Source organism: Panthera uncia (assembly GCF_023721935.1).
Source record: "Panthera uncia isolate 11264 chromosome C1 unlocalized genomic scaffold, Puncia_PCG_1.0 HiC_scaffold_4, whole genome shotgun sequence".
Lineage (NCBI taxonomy): Eukaryota > Metazoa > Chordata > Mammalia > Carnivora > Felidae > Panthera > Panthera uncia.
Window position 1 is genome coordinate 49,975,156 of NW_026057585.1, and position 15,577 is coordinate 49,990,732.

A 15,577-nucleotide genomic window follows, 5' to 3' on the forward strand; every position below is an offset into this window, starting at 1 on the left:
TTCGTTTGCAGAAGTCCAATGTATTTCAGGATGACTAATGCCAATCACATACCAGATTGTCAAATATTTGCTAGAAGAATTTATAAGTGACTAAATAAAGGAACTCAGAAATGGATATGGCTGTTGACCCTCCTGCTATGAGGGATGGGCAAGTCTGTAATAAGTGGGGTGACTTTATAAAATGAACTAATTATTTCCACAAATGCTCTGGGCACATAGTATGTGCCAGATACTGTGCCAGATGCTGGGGATACAGGGTGAGAAAAAGCAGGTCCAGTCTCCACTCTCAGAGAGCTCAAAGTTGGAGTGTTCCAGTGAGAATGATACAGTGTGACAGGTGCTACTGCCAGAGGGAACGTACAGGGTGATCTATCTGGAAGCACATGGAAGACAACATGTCACTCAAAGCACCAGGCTTGGAGAGGGCTTCTTGGAGGACATCGCGATGCCCCAGGTGAGGCTTGAAGGATGAATGAGTCAGCCAGGTGGCAGGAAGGGAAGCAAGGTTGAAGGAAAGTTTCCACACAAAGCCAAGAGCACGTGCAAAGGATGAAGGATGAGCGAGGGCATGATGCTCTGCGGGAATGAGGTGCAGCCGAGTAGGGCTCCACTGCCAGAGGTTCTGACTTAATTGGTCTTGGATAGAGCCCAGCCTTGGGGATGATTTACAAGCTTGAGTATGTTTTAAAGAAGGTAGCTTTAATGTGCAGCCCGGGTTAAGAGCCACTGGAACAGAACATGGGATGAAAGGGAGGGTGTGGTAAGAGGTTAAGGCTGGAGATGTGAAGTGGGCCAGATCACACAGGGCCTGGAAGACTGTGTCAAGGAGCTTGAGTTTTCTTCTCTGAGCACTGGGAAGCTCTTTATACATTTAAGCAAGGGAACAGGTGGCATGATCAGACTTGCAGTCTTCAGAGCATCCCTGTTGTGGAATATGGATCAGAGCGGGGACAGGAATGGAAGTAAGAAAAACCAGTTGGGAGGCTCTTGCAATACATGACGCAAAAGATAATCACAGCCTGAATTAGGCGAGTGGCAGCAGGGATGAAGAGAAGGAGATGAATTCCAGAGATATTTAGGAAGTAGGACTGCTAAGGCTGATCAGAGATTGACTGTGAAAGGGAGAAGTCAGGGCCATCCTTTTGTTTGGACAGTTGGGTGGGCAAAGGGTCATTCCCTAGGATGGGGCTCATTGGAGGGGAAGCACCAGGACAGGAGAAGCTGGTTTGTGGATTCGTGGGTGAGGACATCAACCTGCAGCCTGTTGAGTGTGAGGTACAAGTGGGACATCCAAGTGACACGACCAGCCAATAGACGGTAGCTTAGTCCTCAGGTAAAATATCTCAGTTGAAGACAGAAGAAGTCATTGGAAAAGGATGAGAATTGGGTGAGATCACCCAGGGAAGAGACTGGAGTGGGAAGAGAAAAACATGTCCACAGAACCTTGCAAGTTACTCCCTTCCTCCAGGTAGACAGCTCTAAACCCATTAAGGGTAATTAGGCTAAGTGGTGACGTGACTTGTCCTAGCTAGTCCTCCTCACATCTGTGAGCAGGCTTACCCTAGCCAATGTGAGCCCCTGCTGCTGGCCTATATTCGGCCCATCACTGTCAGTGCAATTGGATCAGGTTGATCTGCAATGAGAAGCGGCTGACAGTTGTGTCTTGCACCTATGGAGCTTAGCTGCGGGAAGCAGTTCCAAATTCCACGGCTCTGCTTAGAGCTTTCTAAACCACAGTGGTGGTTATGTGTTAGACATCAGAGACATTTTAAAGAAAGTGAGCCTGAATCATCTGAGAATGAGAACATTTGACAACTAACTCAACACAAAGGTCCTGGGAAGAATTTGCTGTGGAGAAGGGAAGGATGGGTAGGCAGCTAGTAATGCTTTATTCTAGGCTCTGTGCAATTGTGATGCTATTTTTGGTTTACAGTCTGCCTGGATCTAAGTGCCCTGTTATGCCCTCAGATTCCAGAATCAACCTCTGTTGTATTGTAAACAATAACGACAAAGTGTTTTGACGTTAAGCAGTTTCTTTTATTCCTAACAATAGGCCTGTCAATAAGGCAGTAAATACGTAATTAAGGCAAGTAAATAAGGGGTTAGCCCCATTTTAAAGATGAAGAAACTGAGACCAGAGTTAATTCACTTGCCTAAACTGCAGAAAATATAATGGGGGCTGAGGAACTGATCCGGTTTCTCACTCTATATCCACTCCAACCTCCCATTCTGGCTTCTATCTCTTTAAAAAGGGCTTTTTGACCCACTCCAGAGATGAGCCGTAAGAGGGGATGGGAAGAAGATTTGAAAAGAAGCTTGGCAAGTAGTTCCTGTGATAGCTCTGTTTGAGAATTTTTCCTTTGCTCTTAATCTCACTCCGGCATAAATCACATATGCCCAATACCAAAAAGTTTGAAGACAGTTGTCTGGAGCGGGTGAAGGAGTCAGAGAACCCAATGAATTAGGTCTATAATTCAGGACTGGAAAGGATCAATGGGTCATCTACTTTAACACCTGAATGTTCAGATGGTAGAAAGTGAGGGGAAAACAACCTGTGTGTGCTCACTAGCCAACTATGGCAATCAGAAGACCCAAAGCCTAGCTTGCTGATGTGCCCCCAAAAAGCAGTGTGAAAATAACTTCAGACTTGGAGCACTGAAACAAAGAAACGGAACTAAAATCTCTGGGGGATTAGAGAGGTTACCTAAAAGAAACAGTACACACTCTGAGATGCATTCCCTTTTTCTTTTGGATATGTTTTTATAGGGCTCTGATTGAGAAAGTTAATTAGGGGAATTATTATGGTACTCTCTTTCTCTTGTCTTTGACTAAAGTCATGGGAGGAGGTAGGTAGGTGGAAATGCCTAGCAGGTAGAGTGGGTGGAATTGGGAAATTGCTCTGTAAGATTCAAGTTGGTGACAATGGGATTGTTGGTTCCACCACTTTATTATTTACTAGTCACTAGAATTAAATGTAATAATAGCTTACGTTTGTATAGTATATTTTAATTTACAAAGGGCTTTTATGACATTATCTCATTTGATCCCACTGACAACCCTGTAAGGTAGACAAGGCAGGTATAATTATCCCACTTTATGGATGACAGAACTGAGGCCCGGAGAAGTGAAATGACTTGACCCAGCACATTCAGTTATTAAACAGAGTCTGGACTAGAAACTAGGCATTCTTCCCCAAAGAGCTTCAACTCTGCAAAGGTCACACAGCTAAGTAAGTGGGACTTGAATCTCAGGGAGTCCGCCTCAGAGCCTGTGCTTTTGACTACCATGTTTTTCTAGTCATTCACCAGACATTTGTTGACTGTGTCTTGTTTTCTTAGTTTCCTGCTCACTGTACCTATAATTCATGTATTCTTACTGAGACAGGTGCTCATTAGTGAAGGCATGCTTGGTAAAGGCTTCCAGAACCCTCTCCATACCTCAGCAAACACAAGCCTGTGGCCTAATTCCAGAGTCCCCATAAGAACTAATTGCAGGGAAGATGAACCAAGAGAAGACTAACACACAGGCCCCCACCCCACCCCACCCCCCCACAGCCTTTAGGCTTTGGGCTCATGAGAAGCTGATGCACTACATGTCCAGCCTGGATCCAACCAGAAGTGAGGAAGCCAGAAGACCATTTTACCCAGGAGTCTCTCGTGTTGTCTTCTCCCTTGCTATGTTAGCCTTTCTTAGTAAAAATTAGTAGCAGCTGTTGGCTAGTCTTGGAAATTGTGTACCCTCAGGAGAACGTGTCACAGAGTACACAGGGCCTGCTTGGGGCTGGACCCCTGGGACAGGCAGCTCACTCCCGGGACAGGGAGCTCTATAAATAGCACCCATGATAGTGAAAGGGGAGGTAGGTCAGAAGAGCAAGCTGGCTCTCCTCAGGAATCATAAACCAGTGAGTCTAAGCAATAGTTCTCAGAAAACAAAACAAAACAAAACAAAAAACCCATTCCTATTACATGGGTCTAACACTGAGGAGTCCCTTTAAGAACTAATTTATATTATAAGCTGTTTAGGACTTTCTTTTCCTCATTCCTTCCCTCCCCTCTCTTTCTCTCAGTTCCTGACTAACATGCCTTTTCCATCTTGTCTGTCAGATGATATTGTATAAGAATCCAGACTGAGTGTTTCTGACTATTTATAGAAGATGGTTGCACTGCTTTAGCTACTACAGGAACTGGAGTTTGGTTCCGGGTTATGTTACATGAGAAAAACTTATAGAAATGTGTTTGTTCTCAAATGTTCCTATCCCACTCCTGTAACATCACATCTAAGAGGCCTCTCTGAGTACCATGTCACTTCCCTACATCCTTTTTTAATGAAAAAAAATTTTTTAGGATTGCAAAAGCAGTTTGTGCCAGTCAAGAGTGTCAAAAACTATATAAATGTATAACTAAGAACGTAAAAGTGCCTCTTGATCTCTAGCCCAGAGATAACAACTGTTAACAGTCGATGTCTCCTTTAGTTTGGAGGCTCTTGCAAGGATTCACAGGAAAGGTAAAGCATGCTAGGAGAAGGTATGAAGAGGCCGGGACAGATACAAAATGGCTCCAAAGCAAAATCAACAGGAGGGCAGGAAAAGACGAAGCTGAGGAAAATTAGCCCCTGTCTTTGAGCCAGGGTGAATAAAGTGAAGGTGTCTCATGGAATAACAGGGGAAGAGAACTGGGGAAGATGCTTAGTCTGTCAAGCCTTGGTGGTCATCTTGTGACAGTTATTATTCTAGGAGCTGCAGTTACAAATGCTCAAAGGCCTACACTTAGTCTCGCAGATGTGCTGTTGAGTATTCCAAATTCAGACTATCTCAGCATCTCAACAGGAATTAAAAGTTGGGGGGGGGGGAGAAAATTCAAATGTAGAAAACACTCGTCTATTTAAGGGACCTGAAGTTTTCAATCATCACCTCGAAGCAGCTGTTTGGAACATATTAGCTCCGGAATCCACATTTTCTATAAACTTACCCACAACCTTCTCAAGGTATAAACACTCTGCAATTAGTGCAAAATGAGCTTCGGCAAAATGTAACTTGAGCCAAATACACATCTTAAAGCTAAGGTGAGATGTAGACTGTTTCTAAGTTAGAAATGTGAACCCTGTTAGCCTACTTTGGGGATACGTTGTCTAATAATTACAGCAGACCAAGACTCAAGCTTTTGACTTCATCACTCGTGCCACTATTAATGTTGCTCATATTCATTGTTGTGTGTATAACCAGGAAAATTCCCATTTTAGGACCTTGACAAACAAGTCCCACCGGTCTTACCCTTCTTAGTTCAGTATCCTGACAGACTGCACATACTATTAAAAACCAGTCTTATGCACCTTGAATGAGGCCTTCGAGGACACAGACAGTCAGCCCTCAGCCCCGCTGGCTTTACAGTTGGAGGGTAACTGCTGCTGACTTACAGCTATACATCCTTGGAGGCTCCTAGGGATTTCCTGGGATTGCCCCTCTGGTGAGGTTTTCAATGGGGGTGATGACTGCTGTACTTCTCTTTCTTTTTAATTATCACAAGAGAAAAAAGAACATTGTTGGGGCGCCTGGGTGGCTCAGTCAGTTAGACCTCCGACTTCCGCTCAGGTCAAGATCTCATGGTTCGTGGGTTCAAGCCCCACGTTGGACTCTGGGCTAACAGCTCAGAGCCTGGAGCGTGCTTCGGATTCTGTGTCTCCCTCTCTCTCTGCCCCTCCCCCGCTCATGCTCTGTCTCTCTCTCCTTCAAAAAAAAAAAAAAACATTAAAAAAAGAAAAAGAAAAAGAAAAAAGAACATTGTTGCTACTATCTGGTTATTTTGTCTGATTTTACTTTGCCATTTTAGGTTTTTAACATTGGCTTAACTAAACCAACTTGAAGTTTCTCATCATAGCCCCAAGGGATACAACAAAGATCAAGGAGAAGAAAAGGAAAAGAAGACAAGTTCCAGCATTTCTAAAGGCACCAAGTAAAGTCCAAGAAAGCAACACATAAATACTGAGTCCCTTCTCTCTAGCAGAAGTCAAGTATAGGCAGTGTGATCTTTTGTTAGGGCCTTGTCATCTGAAAGGAAAGGCCTGGAGTAAAGTCAGATGTGACTTGGCCAAGCAAGCTAGTTGACCATCTAGAGAGTTTACTAGAATGGTGGCATTAATTAGTTAGAGTCACTAGATTTCCAGGAAGGATTCTCCCCTTTAAAGGCTCATAAATTGAATTACAAGTTCACCATGGTAAGATCAAATGCTGAGACTAGCTTACCAAACTCACAAGAGACATATATAAAAACTAGAATGCCATTTACTCTTTCCCATTGAGAAGTGTAACTACACAGCATATAGGATATGTCAACTAATTCACATTATCAATTGGGGGGGGGGATAAGATTTAAACACATCTACAGAATCCTGGAAATATATCATCAAGCCTGTGTATAATTAGGGATTTTATCATACTTTTAGTTCCTTAGGAATAGAACCAGCCTCATAACATGTAAGACCATTGAGTGATTTTAGCATACTCAAACTTTTGGAACATTTTCCCATCTTTTGACTTTAACTAGTTTTCCAGAATAAGTCTGCCTTTATGTGTTTAGTAGAAACACTTGTTTTGAAAGGGGAAGGTTCACAGACTCTCTCTTAGGTCATTTCCTCAATTACTGAGTTTACGCCTTACATTTGGATTCTCACTGATGTTCTTTTCAGAGAGTTGAGTTGAGTCAATTGTGAGAAAAACTGGCAGCTCACCCCTGTACTGACTACAGGATATTCAGTTATTGAAAGGAAAGCTGGACTAGATGACCTTTATGGTCCTTCTATTCACAGAGGCATGAAGGAAAAGGCAAGAAAAGTTGGATAGTTGAGGTAGAATGATAAGGAGAAGGCCAAATCTGATTTAATTAACTAAAGAAATTACTTCTACTGAGGGCAGAGATATGGAATTGGGTATGCTGAATTTTCTCTACTTTTGTTGTTCATAGGCAAATGCCACTTTTGGCAACTATAAATCCAAGGAGGCTCTCCTGGTAGACAAACTAGGCAGCTGCTCAGAACCGTGTCTGTGCAGCAGCTCCCACTGTGTAAGGCCCCACCTACCATGCATATACACTTTCTGATTGATCCCATGCAGAAATTGGTTTGGCCTCAATTCCATTCTGCTAAATAGCTTATTCTATCCAGTCATTCATTTGCTCAAGCAACTTTTACTGAGCACTAAGCCAGATTTTGGCATAAAAAATAAGATATTGTCCACTCAAATCTAAAGAAAAAGATATAGGAGGAATTTTTTTTTTGTTAAGCTTATTTATTTTGAGAGAGACAGAGAGAGTGCCAGCAGGGGAGGGGCTAAGAAAGAGGGAGACTCTCAAGCAGGCTCCATGCTGTCAGCACAGAGCCCATGCAGGGCTTGAACTCATGAAACTGTAAGAAACCTGAACTGAAACCAAGAGTCAAGACACCTAACTGACTGAGCCATCCAGGCACCCCTAGAAGGAATGGTTTTAAAACAGAAAGTTTTGTGTTTTGCTAAAGGAACATTCAGAGCATTCAAAGAACTGCTTTAGCTATGTCCCACAAATTCTGATATATTGCATTTTCATTTAGTTCAGTGCAATTTTTCATTTCTCTTGAGACTTCCTTTTTAACCTAGGGATAATCTGATAGGTTTTGTTTCCCCAGTGCTTGGAGATTTTTCTGTAGTCTTTCTGTTATTCTAAGTTGATTTCATTGTGGCTGGAGAACACACTCTGTATGATTTCAATTCTTTTAATTTTGTGGAGGTTTGTTTTATGGCAAGCATCATAGGATATAGTCTATTTTGGTAGGTGATCCACTGGCACTTAAGAAGCGTCTGTATTCTGCTGTCATGGTGTGGAATATTCTATACATGTTGATGAAATCCTATTTGCTGATGTTGCTGTGTTACTGAGTTTTTTGTCTAGGTATCCTATCAATTACCGAGAGAAGTATATTGAATCCTCCAACCTTAATTGTGAGTTTATTTCTCCTTTCAGTTTTTCAGGTTTGCTTCACATATTTTGTAGCTCTGTTGTTTGGTGCATACGTATTTAAAATTACTATGTCTTAAAAAATAAAATAAAATAAAATAGTTACGTCTTTTGGCTATAGTGTTCCTTTTATCATTATATATTGTCCCTCTCTGTCTTTGCTAGTTTTCTTCTTACTGGAGTCTACTTTTTCTGATATTAATATGACCAATCATGCTTTCCTTTGATTAATGTTTATATGACATATCTTTTCAACCCTTTTACTTTCAGCCTGCCTATATCATATCTGAAGTGAGTTTCTTACAGACAACATATTTGGATTACCTTTAAAAAAATTTTTTTTTTAACGTTTATTTATTTTTGAGAGACAGAGAGAGATAGAGCATGAGTGGCGGAGGGGCAGAGAGAGAGGGAGACAGAATCCAAAGTAGGCTCCAGGCCCTGAGCTGTCAGCACAGAGCCCGATGTGGGGCTCAACCTCAAGAACTGCGAGATAATGACCTGAGTGAAAGTTGTACGCCCAACCAACTGAGCCACCGAGGCGTCCCTGGATTACGTTTTTTAATCCACTCTGCCAATTTCTGTCATTTAAGTAATGTACTTAGACCATTTACGTTTAATTATTGATATGAAGGCTTAAGTTTGCCATTTTATTTTTATATCCTTTTTATTCTGTCTCATTTCTGTTTTCTTTTTAATGCCTTCGTATGAGTTACCTGAATGTTTTGAAGAATTTCACTTTTATTTATCTGTAGTGTTTTTGAGTATACTTCTTTGTATATCTTTTTTGATGGTTGCATAAGAGATTACATATACATAATTTATCTGCTTATGTCATCACTTTACCAGTATGAATGATTCAGATGATTAAATTATAAGTGAAATTCTTTCCCAAGTCAATAGCATATATCTACAAGATCTTGCCTCTGGCACCTGAGAAGGTCTTGATGTCACTGAAACCAAGATTTCATTCCTTCCTCATATCTCCAGAGGTGCTTGCCTGTGAACCAGACTATCTTTGACACAGGAAAAAGAAGTGCACTGAAATGTTTAGAAAACTACCAGTTGGTCTTGCTGATGAGCAAAGGAATGGACTAGATAATTAACATCCAGACAGAACTTTCAAAATTCCAAATTTAAGCTGCATATACCAACCTGCTAAACTTTTAAGAGGAATTTTTAAAAACAGCAAAATTGTACTGTTCAAATTTTACCTGCTGATTTTATTCTTTTGCTAGTATTTCATGTAAAGGGAGAAATGGGTCATAAATGACTCACACTGGATCATCAGACTGCAGGTAATTTGAGTGAGGCATTATGAATTGGCAGTCTGGCCTTATAGAAGATATCAAGACTTAGATGTCAGAGAGATGTGGGTTTGATCCCAGCTTTGTCATATATAAGCTATGTGACACTAGATAAATTATTTAACTTTTGGGATACTTTGTTTCCTAATTTGTAAATACGGTCAATTATTTTTCCTGCAAAATTTTGTTGTGAGGATTACATAACACATAACATATGTAAAAGGCCTACCCCAGAGAAGATGATCAACAAAAAATGAGAGCCCTTGTTATGTTCCTGTTGACTTTCACAGAGGAAAGCCAAATGTCAGTATTTACGTATATGGGTATTTCTAAACTAGGGCTTTCTCCATCAACCAAACTTTGAGAGGTATGCTAGATAGTTAATATTTTGGTAGCACTAAAGAAGCCCCTTCTTAAAGAGTTTAAAAAAAAAAACAAAACAACATTTACTGATCACTAACTATGTGATGAGCAAAGGGTGGGCACTTTGACATCCTGACATCATGGCTTCCTTCCATTGCACCCACCTTATGGTCTCTGACATCTAGAAAGATGAAGAGTCAAACAAAAAGGGACCTAACCTGAAAATTAAGTCTGGGATCTAGATCAGAGTTGTCTGGGTAATTATTTGACCTTGAAGAGGTGACTTAGCTTCTTTATAGTTCAGTTTCCTCATCTATTAAATGGGACTAGACCTGTCTTTGGGGAAGCTGTGAGGGTGAATTAGGTCACGTACATAAAACACTTGAGGTCTTTGAAAGAAGAGCTTTTGCAAACCTATAAATGGCATAATTAATGTCATCATTGCCATTATTGTTGTTGATGAGGTGAAATATGTGTGCACACCTGCAAACTTCAGAGTTGGGAATATTTGTTACAGAGAATATGAATCTGAAGACTACCCTATAGAGTGTCTCTTACCCCACTCTCTTTTCTGCTAGCTTAAAATATCCCACTCCTACAGAAATACTTTTGTTCACACAATTGGCATTTTATTGCCAGCAATAAAATGTGTGTGTATGAAGTCCTCTGAGCCATCACTCCTGTCTTTCATAATGGTTAAGGGTCCCTCAGGAGTGTGTTAGGGTGAACTAGAAAGGTTTTCAGCTACCTGTAGCCTTCACTGTAATGAAATACCTTCTTTAATAACATAAGCAACTAATATTGATATAGTGCCCAGTGTATTCCAGATAATATGCTAAGTTTATCAGCATTATCTCATTAAATCTCACAATGGCCTAGAACACACTTCATTTTCTCACTTTCTTTAGATTTTATTCAAAGGGTACTTTCTTACAGAGGCTTTTCAGACCACTCTATATAAAAGGGTAACCTGCTCCCTTACCTCCAGTCCTTTTATCTGGCTTTTTTTTTTCTTCATAGCCACCATCTGACTAGTCACCATCTGACGTATTTACGTTCTTGGTATATCCTCTGTGTCTCCCCTTAGAATCCAAAGTCTGTAAGAATGGGATTATTTTGTTAACTGTCTATCCTCAATATCTAATACAGTACCTAGCACATGATGAGTGCTCAGAAAAAAATACTTACAAGCAAATTAATGAACCTTTGAGTTAGGTAAGCTTATACCATTTTGCTGCTGATGAAATGGAGACTGAGATTTCCCCACGCCACACCAAAAAATGGCAAAGCTGAGACTGTAAAGAAGTCTATCTGATTCTAACCTGGTCACTAACCATTGACCTCATTCTCCCCACTGCTTTCAGGAAACACCACACAGATGATACTTTATTGCTATGGCATGTTTCTGTCAGAAGAGTCATGAAGAGAATAGCAATGAGACAGAGGCAAAGGATATGACTAAAGTATCAGATAAACTGGGGAAAATAATTAGATTCTAGTAAATTGTCCCTTTCTCCCCTTCCAACACGGTTCATATCTAAAAAAACATGTACCAGTCAACTTTCTCTTCAGCTCTTGCTAAGCAGACCTGAAATTCCAGGAGCCCATATCAACTTCCATCCTTTGTCTATCTTCTCTAACGTCTCCGTCAGTTTGCTGGGGCCACAAGTTCCTATAAGGAGAAAAAGGGAAATTGTATTTATTAAGCATTTAGTACACATCACCACTACATTAGGCGTGCTACATTCTTTACCTCTACCACATACCAATTTGCAGGCAGTAGGTATTTAAAGTCCACACTTTAAACAGGAAATACACTGAGGATCAAGGAGGCTAAATATCTACTCCAAGGTGTCTTAGTCTGACTTCAAAGCTCATGCTCTTTTTCCATGTAAATGGAAACACCAGAGTAAATTACAACACCAGAGTAAAATGACAAGATGGGTATCTCTGCACTTGGTTGAGGTATGTCCTCACTGTCCTATATGCTCTTCCATGTGGGAAGGATGCTCTGCCATGTGGGAAGGACCAAGGTCCAGGAGTAGGCATTCTCTACACTTCAGACTTTCCTCTCTCCAGGTAGCATGCTTATCCCTAGGGGGAAAAATCCCATTTAAAATAAATTATCCTAGAAGTGTGGTAGAGTCAGGCTGTGAGAAAATGGAGCTGATTCTAGAAGATAAAAGGGAAGAAGTATTGAGGGAAAGGCAGAACTAAGGAAAGGAAGGTGGTTAGGCTCCAGGGCAAGGACAGGAATTGGACTTGACACCTTCCTGCATCTTTCCCCATCACATCTCCTAATCCCCTTTTCTTCCATTCCCTGACCACCAAGCTATACACTTTCTGTACAACCTCCTCCACCCACCACCCACCCTCCCTTTCCCCACCCAGCATTCTAAAAGGACCCCCTCAGACAAAAACAGACTCTGCAGGGGAAGGGGGGAGTACAAAGGTCTAACAAACATAAGAAAACTGCCAACTTGTCAGGAAATCTGAGAAATAGAAATGGAAATTTACAACAAAGCTAACAAACCTTGGAAGACTTTTTAAACAGGGAGGGATAGGATCAAAACATTTTGTAAACATGTACCTTTGTCTGAATTGAGATTTTAATGCAGTGTATAATTCTTTAGATACATCTCAAAAAGCAAATGCTTCAATTTCAGATTTAAATATATATATACCAAGAAATTACTGATGTTTTGATATTTAAAAATAACGTGTTATCCGTATAAATGAAAAACTAGTTTTGTAATTGCAGTTACCTTCCTTCTTCCTTTTTTGAAGGATTTCTTTTACCCTGGGACTTTGTAAGGGAAAAAAAAAGATCAGTGATAAAAAAGCAAAGACAAGGCACATTCTACATGAACAATGTACAGTTTGGTAAATATTATTGAAACATACTTAGATATGCATAAATTCCATTTGCTATGAAGATATACCTTTAGGGTGGTACTGACTGCATAACTCAGAAATCTTTTGAAAAGTTCTAAAAGCTGAAAGTTGGTGTTTTGTTTTGTTTTGTTTTGTTTTGTTTTGTTTTGTTTGTTTTGTAACTCATTCCTGGCAGGACCTAACCTGACCTGAATTCATTTAGTGGCAAACCTGAACTGAGCTCACATGTTATATAGCTATTTATAGCCTTTATTTCCCACTTACTATGAATATTCATACATTTTACTGCAGAACTAATGTTTGATTATGATTACAGTTCTGCTGTATAACCCACTAGACTAACAATATACTTTCCATGCACATACTATCTTTCTTAAAACTGAAAAATTCTGAATTCTGAAAACTTCTGGCTCCAAATGTTTTGGATAGGATCACTTCTCGACTCAGATATTAATAGCTGCATTGAAATGTTAAATAAGGAAAATATATTAGAGATCATGAAGTTCAACATCTTTCTCTTTTTAAAGAGTAAAAACTAGTATTCACAGACAAAGCACCTTCAACAATACAAATGGTTACTCATAAAGCTAAGGCCAACATTGCAAGACAAATCTCTGATTCTACAGAAATTCAGCCAGGGAGTGGTGTCCATGCTATCCTGCCTGAATCATCTAGTTTCACACTCATGATTCTGAACCTGGTTTTCCTCTACCTTCTTGCAGAGACTGAAAGAAGCACAGGCCATGTATGGATTTTGAGAATCCTAGTATGTTTTTTAAAAAATGCTAAAATAAGGTTGTTAAAATTGTGATCACACTTACTTACATTACGTGGTTTTTAGTAACGCTTTTGTTAACATGATAAAAGCAATCTATTTTTGTCATGCACAAAATAATGATGAGATTGTCTTACTAAATTTATTGATATTATTAAAAGTATCAATTGACAACACATCATAGGGGGTGTGGTTTAGTAAGTTTAAAGTTGCATCATGAACATGACCTTCTTTCTATTCTGTAAGTGTATCTCCAGGACAACCAAATATATAACTGTATTTGGAGATAACATAAAAAGTCTGCACTGGAGAGCTTTGGACGTGAGGCCCAGTCCTTTTGTCAGGCCTCCTAGACTATCCCTGGATTGTTTGCTTTTCTCTTTTAATGCTGATCTGCACAGAGCCCTCACTCTGTCTCCGATACTGCTCTAAGTTGGGTCTTTCAAGCATGGTGTTTCCCTGAATTATGTATTTCTGTTGCTGATTTTATATTATCCTTATGTTTTGTTTCTGTACCTAATAGTTATAGAACAGACACACAAATACCAGGTGCCCTTCCCCCCACGTCAAAATCCTTGCAAAGGCTCTAGACTGTCAGTGACTCTTCTCAGACCTATGGTGAAGGACAGGCTGTTAGGGATCTCTGTATCTACAGTCTGTTGAAATAAAAGGGCAGTCTTCTGAGCCAAGTACTGCCCAGAAGACTTTCCTCTTACTCAAAAATCTTTTCCTCTTTGGTTGTTTCCCGCCTCACACTGTAATTGTCTCCTTGGCAGAGGAACCACCTGCCCTGGTTCTCTGGGGGTGGAACATAGCCAACTGACCCGAGTTTTCTGTTTAACTGCTTCATGCCTATCCCACATGGGTTATGACTCAGGCGAGGAGAGGGAGAATAAGAGAGGTTATGTAATTTGCCCAAGGTCTTACCACAAGCAAATGGCAGAGCAATGACATCAAAATCCATGCTTTAATTCCCCTACACTACACACGCCAGGTGGTCTATTTCTTCTGACTTTTATAAAGCATTTGTTATTGATTGTTGAGTCAGTTGTAATCTCCTAATGCCACTATCCTTTGGCCCACATTTCTCTTTTTTTCCATCAATGAATTCATGAAATGCGTTGCTACGTGTCTTGAATTCTTTACAAAATGTGTGATAACTTCATCAAAAAAGAAAGAAAATTAGTTCATAGAACAAGTATTTCTTGACTACCTACCGTGTGTCAAGCCCTGTGTCTACCATGATTTGTTCCTAATGAATTGGTATGGGATTTTAGTGATCAATTCTTCGTCTTTTAGTAATTCACAAAGTATTCCTTTAACATGTTATTCCAGAATCTAGCCCAGAATGAGGGAACTAAGCTATAGTTTGCAGAATCCAGCTTTTTAACTTTTTAAGAAAATAAAGTTAGTTATGCATCTCCAGGAAAACTTCTCATTCTCCCTGATACCTTAGAGATAACCAAAATGTTTTGGCTTCCTCGCTTTTAATTTTCTTCCATTTTTCCAATAAATCTAATAGCAGAGTATAATTTCATTCATATTTTGTGTGACTTTTATTTTTAATGGTAATGCCTCTTCTTTTAAGCTATTTGCCTGCCTTCTCCCAGGATCTGCCCAATGAGAAAAGTCTCTCTGACCCCAGAGAAGCCTTACTCCTGGATCTGAGATTTTTTTGTGTTTTAGTATGTAAAATCATCCTCCTGTATGTATTTGAGCAGAGGGTGCTTTGGTAGCCTTGCTGCCTTTAGCATTTTTTCTGGTAGGGCTACCTACAGGTGTTTTGTGGGAATGTTCTAATTTTCTTTTGCAGCATAACAAACCACCCAAGACACAGTGAATTAGAATAACAATGTCCCATTGTGTTTCAAAGCTATACGGGTTGACTAAGCTCAGTTGGGAAGTTCTCACTTGGGGCCTCTTAACTGGATGCAATCAGTGTCTACTACATGGCCAGGGCAGGCTTCATACAGCACGTGACCTGTGCAGTCACACAGGGCCCCATGTTTATTTTTTTTTAATTTTTTTTTTATTTTATTTTATTTTTTTTTTCCAACGTTTTTAATTTATTTTTGGGACAGAGAGAGACAGAGCATGAACGGGGGAGGGGCAGAGAGAGAGGGAGACACAGAATCGGAAACAGGCTCCAGGCTCCGAGCCATCAGCCCAGAGCCTGACGCGGGGCTCGAACTCACGGACCGCGAGATCGTGACCTGGCTGAAGTCGGACGCTTAACCGACTGCGCCACCCAGGCG

At 40.3% G+C, this 15,577-nt stretch overlaps 1 protein-coding gene across 4 annotated transcripts in view; it reads right to left on the bottom strand.

Annotated features, from left to right (window-relative positions):
- Positions 1–15,577, bottom strand: part of IL12RB2 (interleukin 12 receptor subunit beta 2) — a 132,448-nt gene that overhangs the window by 14,346 nt on the left and 102,525 nt on the right. For 2 of the 4 annotated variants that reach the window (XR_007454767.1, XR_007454769.1), the window contains exon 15: positions 11,241–11,324. The gene's annotated coding sequence lies outside the window, so the exon portion shown is untranslated. Of the gene's footprint in view, positions 1–11,205; positions 11,325–15,577 lie in introns of all 4 variants that reach the window. The other 2 variants (XR_007454768.1, XR_007454770.1) reach the window with 1 other exon arrangement.